Below are 7763 nucleotides of genomic sequence, written 5' to 3'. Positions count from 1 at the left end.
TACAAGAGCAACAAATGTACCATATAGGAAATACGGCAGCTGTCAGTCACATGACCTGTCTATTATGTGTATGTGTGAGCTAATATATACTGCCAGGGGGGAGGGCTTCCTGTTGGCTGGGGATTTATCAGGCTGCCAATAGCAACCAATCACAGCTCAGCTTCTATTTTGCTACAGTTAATTAACCTGAGCTCTGATTGGTTAATATAGGCAACAAAGACATTCTCAGTATAACAAAGCTAATATATGTTGTGAAATGCTTCTATTTGCTTAGTTTTTGCCTTTTAATAATTACATTTCTATCTATTTGTTTTGTGGTTTTTGTGTGCAGAATAAATTTTTGTTAACACATTCTATTTTGCTAACAGCAGTCATTAACCCGGGCGAAGCCGGGTAGTACAGCTAGTTTGCTATAAAAACGCATAAAAAAACGCATACATATGCATCCCATCAATTAAAATGCATTCTGCAATTGTTGTGCACATGATGCGTTTTTTTCCGCAAAAAAACGCATCATGTTCATTAATTTTGCGGATTTTTCGCGTTTTTCCCGCTATTTAATGCATTGGGAAGCTCCGGAAAAAAACGCGCAAAAAACGCATGCGGATTTCTTGCAGAAAATGTCCGGTTTTCTTCAGGAATTTTCTGCAAGAAATTCTGACGTGTGCACATACCCTTAGGGTTTTTTTGGCAGGTGTAACATGTCAATAAAATAAGAGGCGATCAAAACATTGTATTTACTGCAAAAACGGTATCAATTTAAAAAAAAATCAGCTCTGAGTGCAAAAAATAAGCCCTCACACAGCCTCAGATCTCAAAAAATGAAACCGCAAGGAGTCTCACAAAATGGCGACATAAGCAATTTTTTTTTTTCCTAACAAATTTCTAAAAAAAAATGTCACCACTTAAATAAAAAAGATCTTATACATGTTTGGTATCTGTGTACTGCGTACTCATATTGACCCCAAAAACTATTGCGGAATTGCTCTTCTTTTGCAATTTCACCGCACTTGGAATTGTTTTCCAAGTGGTAAAATCAATGGTGTCATTAAAAAAGTACAACTCGTCTCGCAAAAAAAAGCCCTTATATGGCTATAGTGAAGGAAAAATAAAATAAAAAAATATGACTCTGGGAAAGAAGGGGAGGAAAAAACAAAAATTGCGAGGTCATGCAGGGGTTAAACCTACATGATTTGGTGCCACTGTTGCTGCTGCAGAATTACAACCACAAGAAACCTGCATTGCTGCAGAGGGTTTATGCACAGCGCACTGCCATGTACAGGAGATCTTAGATTACAGTAATATTTACACCATAACATCTATTATACAGATCAGGGATAATTTTGCACACAGAATGGATCGCTGTATAATAGAGGAGTTATGAAGGAGAGCACGCACACAAACAATTGCCATCAGTTTGTACAGGGCCGGCCTTTGCCCTGTGCGACCTGTGCGGCCGCACAGGGCGCCAAGCAGTGGCGTAGGAAGGGGGGCGCAATGCGGGGGGCGGCACAATACGAGGGGCGGGTCGCCGGCGGCGCAGAATTTACCTGTTCGCATGTCGGCTTCAGAAAAATGGCCGCCGCGATCTCCATCTGCGCATGCGCGGCATCCCGCGGCCATTTTCCTGAAGCCCCAGGCAGCAGAGCACTCCACCTGCGCACGCGCGGCCTCAGGAAGATGGCCGCCCCCACCGATAACCAGACAGAGCAGGATCGCGGTCAGGTAAGCAGAACTTGTTTTTTTTTTTTTTTTATTGAGAGCGGCGATCGGGGGGGGGGGGCCCAGGGCAGAAAGCTGGACACAGGGGGGCAGAAAGCTGGACACAGGGGGGCAGAAAGCTGGACACAGGGGGGGGGCAGAAAGCTGGACACAGGGGGGGGGCAGAAAGCTGGACACTGGGGGGCAGAAAGGACATTGGGGCAGAACGCTGCACACGAGGGCAGAACGCTGGACACGGGGGGCAGAACGCTGGACACTGGGGCAGAACGCTGGACACTGGGGCAGAACGCTGGACACTGGGGCAGAACGCTGGACACTGGGGCAGAACGCTGGACACTGGGGCAGAACGCTGGACACATGGGGGGGCAGAAAGCTGGACACTGGGGGGCAGAAAGCTGGACACACGGGGGCAGAAAGGACATTGGGGCAGAACACTGCACACGAGGGCAGAACGCTGGACACGGGGGGCAGAACGCTGGACACTGGGGCAGAACGCTGGACACTGGGGCAGAACGCTGGACACTGGGGCAGAACGCTGGACACTGGGGCAGAACGCTGGACACTGGGGGGCAGAAAGCTGGACACTGGGGGGCAGAAAGCTGGACACTGGGGAGCAGAAAGCTGGACACTGGGGGGCAGAAAGCTGGACACTGGGGGGCAGAAAGCTGGACACAGGGGGGCAGAACGCTGGACACTGGGGCAGAACGCTGGACACAGGGGGGGCAGAAAGCTGGACACTGGGGGGCAGAAAGCTGGACACTGGGGGGCAGAAAGCTGGACACTGGGGCAGAACGCTGGACACAGGGGGGGGCAGAAAGCTGGACACAGGGGGGGGCAGAAAGCTGGACACAGGGGGGCAGAAAGGACATTGGGGCAGAACGCTGCACACGAGGGCAGAACGCTGCACACGAGGGCAGAACGCTGGACACGGGGGGCAGAAAGCTGGACACTGGGGGGCAGAAAGCTGGACACAGGGGGGGCAGAAAGCTGGACACAGGGGGGGGCAGAAAGCTGGACACAGGGGGGCAGAAAGGACATTGGGGCAGAACGCTGCACACGAGGGCAGAACGCTGGACACGGGGGGCAGAACGCTGGACACTGGGGCAGAACGCTGGACACGGGGGCAGAACGCTGGACACGGGGGCAGAACGCTGGACACTGGGGCAGAACGCTGGACACTGGGGCAGAACGCTGGACACTGGGGCAGAATGCTGGACACTGGTGCAGAATGCTGGACACGGGCAGAATGCTTGACACAGGGGCAGAATGGAGACACGGGGCAGGATGACAGACATGGCGTCATGACTGGAGACACTGGAGGCAGGATTGGAGACAGATGGGGCAGGATGGATACGATGGAGACAGATGGGGCAGGATGGGAAGATCATATGGGGCAGGATAGATACTCATTAGGGCAGGATGGGAGAATATATGGCTGACGCCAGGAATGAGACACACGGGGGCCAGGATGGCGAATATTATTACCATAGGGGCTAATTAAGGGATATTATTACTGCAGTGATGTATTTATTTTATTTTTTGAGTATACTGTTTTAAATGGAGGGGCGGTCCTATTACTGTGTAGAGTGACACTATGTCGCCTTCTTCATGTGGTGTAATGTAGAAGTTGGGAAAATTAAGTAATGTGTTCTGCAAGTGGAACTCGAGATAACTGTGTTATTTCCTGCAGAGACGAGTCCTGGCTGGATGAAGTGATGGCGGTCTGTGCGGGATGAAAGATGAAGGACGTCACCTAGAGATGTCACTGGTGAGTCAGTGTGTTACCTATACACTGACACTATACACTGTATACTATATACTGAGGTCCTGTGTATGTCACCGGTGATCACTGTATTACCTATACACAGACGCTGCATACTAAGTACAGATCTCCTGTGTATAATGGCACTTATGGTGATAGTATTGTGGTTTTTTTTATTATTGATCAGTATTGTAGTATTCAGTCACTATGTGGTGGTAATATGTGGTCTGGTCATGATGTTGTGGTATTCGTTCCTTGTATTTGATATTATTCGATCACTGTGGTGGTAATATGTCATCTGGTCATGGTGTGGCGGTGTTTGGCCTTGCAGGCCGCCGCTCTGCACTCTGATTGGCTGTCAGCCCATATGGCTTTGGACCAAGCGTCATTTTTTCCTTTTGGTCCGCTTTAAAGCACTTTATAATTCCCGTTATTGCAATATTAGTGTTTCTTCAAGTGTTTTGCAGGGAAACACAAGTTTTCTAAGTAAACGTGTTGTTGTGAATATTAAAGAGTTATTGTTTTCTTTCAAAGTTTGGAGGGGGGGGGGGCGCCGTCCTGCAGTCTCGCACAGGGCGCCTTTTGGGCTAAGTCCGGCCCTGAGTTTGTATGAACATTCACTTTTATTAATGATTATAGAGTTATAGACCATCAGAATCCGACAGATTCTAGTATTAATCTCTACATAAACAAACATGAACAATCAGCTGTAATTACGGATTGTGTGGATGTGATAAATACAGGGCATATGTTCTTGTGTTTTTCAGGATGTGGCAGGCCGGCAGCAGCTGCAGGCGATCCCCTGTAGAGATTATTTAGCAAACTGGTCATTCAGAAGGGAATTACCGTAAACGCCCTCTTATCACACACAGCACAATCTGATAACAGCAGAGACACCCTCATTACCAGACTAGATCTGGTGGATCAGGGATTGTGACACCCTCATTACCAGACTAGATCTGATGGATCAGGGTTTGTGACACCCTCATTACCAGACTAGATCTGATGGATCAGGGATTGTGACACCCTCATTACCAGATTAGATCTGATGGATCAGGGATTGTGACACCCTCATTACCAGATTAGATCTGATGGATCAGGGATTGTGACACCCTCATTACCAGATTAGATCTGATGGATCAGGGATTGTGACACGCTCATTACCAGATTAGATCTGATGGATCAGGGATTGTGAGTGACACCCTCATTACCAGATTAGATCTGATGGATCAGTGATTGTGACGCCCTCATTACCAGATTAGATCTGATGGATCAGGGAGTGTGACGCGCTCATTACCAGACTAGATCTGATGGATCAGGGATTGTGACACCCTCATTACCAGACTAGATCTGATGGATCAGGGATTGTGACACCCTCATTACCAGACTAGATCTGATGGATCAGGAATTGTGACACCCTCATTACCAGATTAGATCTGATGGATCAGGGATTGTGACACCCTCATTACCAGATTAGATCTGATGGATCAGGGATTGTGACACCCTCATTACCAGACTAGGTCTGATGGATCAGGGATTGTGACACCCTCATTACCAGACTAGATCTGATGGATCAGGGATTGTGACACCCTCATTACCAGATTAGATCTGATGGATCAGGGATTGTGACACCCTCATTACCAGATTATATCTGGTGGATCAGGGATTGTGACACCCTCATTACCAGACTAGATCTGATGGATCAGGGATTGTGACACCCTCATTACCAGATTAGATCTGATGGATCAGGGAGTGTGACACCCTCATTACCAGATTAGATCTGATGGATCATGGACTGTGACCCCCTCATTACCAGATTAGATATGATGGATCAGGGATTGTGACACCCTCATTACCAGATTAGATCTGATGGATCAGGGATTGTGATGCCTTCATTGCCAGACTAGATTGCTGCTGGCATTGTGTGCCGATAGCTGCATCTGTGCAACACTATAGTTTGGAATTATACATCTACTGTATATATGAAGTCTATTAAAATAACATCCCACAATTACTCCAAAAATAAAAAAACTAGTGGGGTGCAGCACCAGCTACTTCATGGTTGACCATGCTTTATGGACCCTGTGTAACATCTACCTTGTGAAAAGCTAGAATTTAGGCCGGGTTCACATACTCCGTATATGGATGACAATGCCTGGACTGACCACGGGTTTCCCGACCAGACTTTACAGTCTCATAGACACAAATAAGGCTGTAAATTTTGGTCAGGAGGCCCATCGTCAATCCAGGCATTGTCATCCTTATACGGACAATGAAATACGCTATTATGAACCTGGTCTCAATCGGGTTCTCTGAAAGTAAATTATTTAAAAATAATAATAATACCCTGAGGAATACTCACCTACCAGTGGATCAGCCCCTTTAAAGGGAACCTGTCAGCAGGATTGCGCTTTGTAACCTATAGACAGTGTCAGGTCGGCGCCATTATACTGATTATAATGACACCTTGGTTGATGAAATCCGGGTTATGGTTGCTCTTTATTTGCAGTTTTGTGTTAACGGTATGCTCATGTCCGGGGTGGGCTGTGGGGGTCTTCATGTGGTGCTCTGATTAACAATTCATAATGCTGCCTGCCGACAGGTCACTGATCCCTCACTGACCTGCGCCCTAGCTTACATAATGTATAAAATATTGTGGGGTTAGGAAAAAAAAAATATTCATCAAAATGGCGCCTGCGCTGCAGCATGATACATGGCTAATATGCATATATATTTTCGTCCTATACTATCATGATGGGGAAAAAAAATGTCTTCATTAAAAAGGCGTCTAATAGCATCTAATAGCGTTCTGATAGATGCTACTGTGCGCACGTTGCCGCCATTTTCATGATTTTTTCTTTGTAACCCCACAATATGAAATACAGTATGTAGACTAGGGAGCAGGTCAGTGAGGGATCAGTGACCCGTCAGAAGCCATACAGATGAATACCTAATCAGAGCCCCACATGAAGACCGCCCCAGAGCATATCATTAGCTCAAAACTGAAAATAAAGATTAAACAACAACCACAAGACGGATTTCATCAACCAAGGAATCATTGTAATCAGTATAACGGCGCCGACCTGACACTGTGTGTAGGTTACTGTGCACAATCCTGCTGACAGGTTCCCTTTTAGGGCACATACTAGTCTGCGTTCAAACCGGAAGAGTGCAATCCAATAAAAAAACGGACTGCACTCTTGACTAATGTTATATAATGATTCACTGCTCATCTCCGATTTTTTTCTGAGCTCAGATCGGACTGAGAAAAAAATTGCAGCATGCTGTGAATGGCCGTGTAATATCGGAAGAGACTCGCGAACGCAAGTCAATAGGTGCGAGAAGGGATAAAAATGGAAAATGCGTGTGCCGTCCGATTTTTATGCACCCATCTCATAGGAAACCTGAGATTTCATCAGCCAAGTACAGTAAATTCATAGCGTGAGCCATCAAATAGGAATAGATAGATGTAATTGAGATATAAGCAGTCCAGTGCGTGTGTAGTGCCCACTCATCTATAGGTCCCAGCAGCTACATCCCACCGATCCATAGGTTCCGGCAGCCAGAGCCCACCGATCTACAGGTCCCGGCAGCTACATCCCACCGACCTACAGGTCCCGGCAACTACATCCCACCGACCTACAGGTCCCGGCAGCTACATCCCACCGACCTACAGGTCCCGGCAGCTACATCCCACCGACCTACAGGTCCCGGCAGCTACATCCCACCGACCTACAGGTCCCAGCAGCTACATCCCACTGACCTACAGGTCCCGGCAGCTACATCCCACCAACCTACAGGTCCCGGCAGCTACATCCCACCGACCTACAGGTCCCGGCAGCTACATCCCACCGACCTACAGGTCCCGGCAGCTACATCCCACCGACCTACAGGTCCCGGCAGCTACATCCCACCGACCTACAGGTCCCGGCAGCTACATCCCACCGACCTACAGGTCCCGGCAGCTACATCCCACCGACCTACAGGTCCCGGCAGCTACATCCCACCGACCTACAGGTCCCGGCAGCTACATCCCACCGACCTACAGGTCCCGGCAGCTACATCCCACCGACCTACAGGTCCCGGCAGCTACATCCCACCGACCTACAGGTCCCGGCAGCTACATCCCACCGACCTACAGGTCCCGGCAGCTACATCCCACCGACCTACAGGTCCCGGCAGCTACATCCCACCGACCTACAGGTCCCGGCAGCTACATCCCACCGACCTACAGGTCCCGGCAGCTACATCCCACCGACCTACAGGTCCCGGCAGCTAC

This window comes from Ranitomeya variabilis, chromosome 2 (genome assembly GCF_051348905.1).
Source record: "Ranitomeya variabilis isolate aRanVar5 chromosome 2, aRanVar5.hap1, whole genome shotgun sequence".
Classification (NCBI taxonomy): domain Eukaryota; kingdom Metazoa; phylum Chordata; class Amphibia; order Anura; family Dendrobatidae; genus Ranitomeya; species Ranitomeya variabilis.
Note: the sequence above shows the minus strand (reverse complement) of the source record.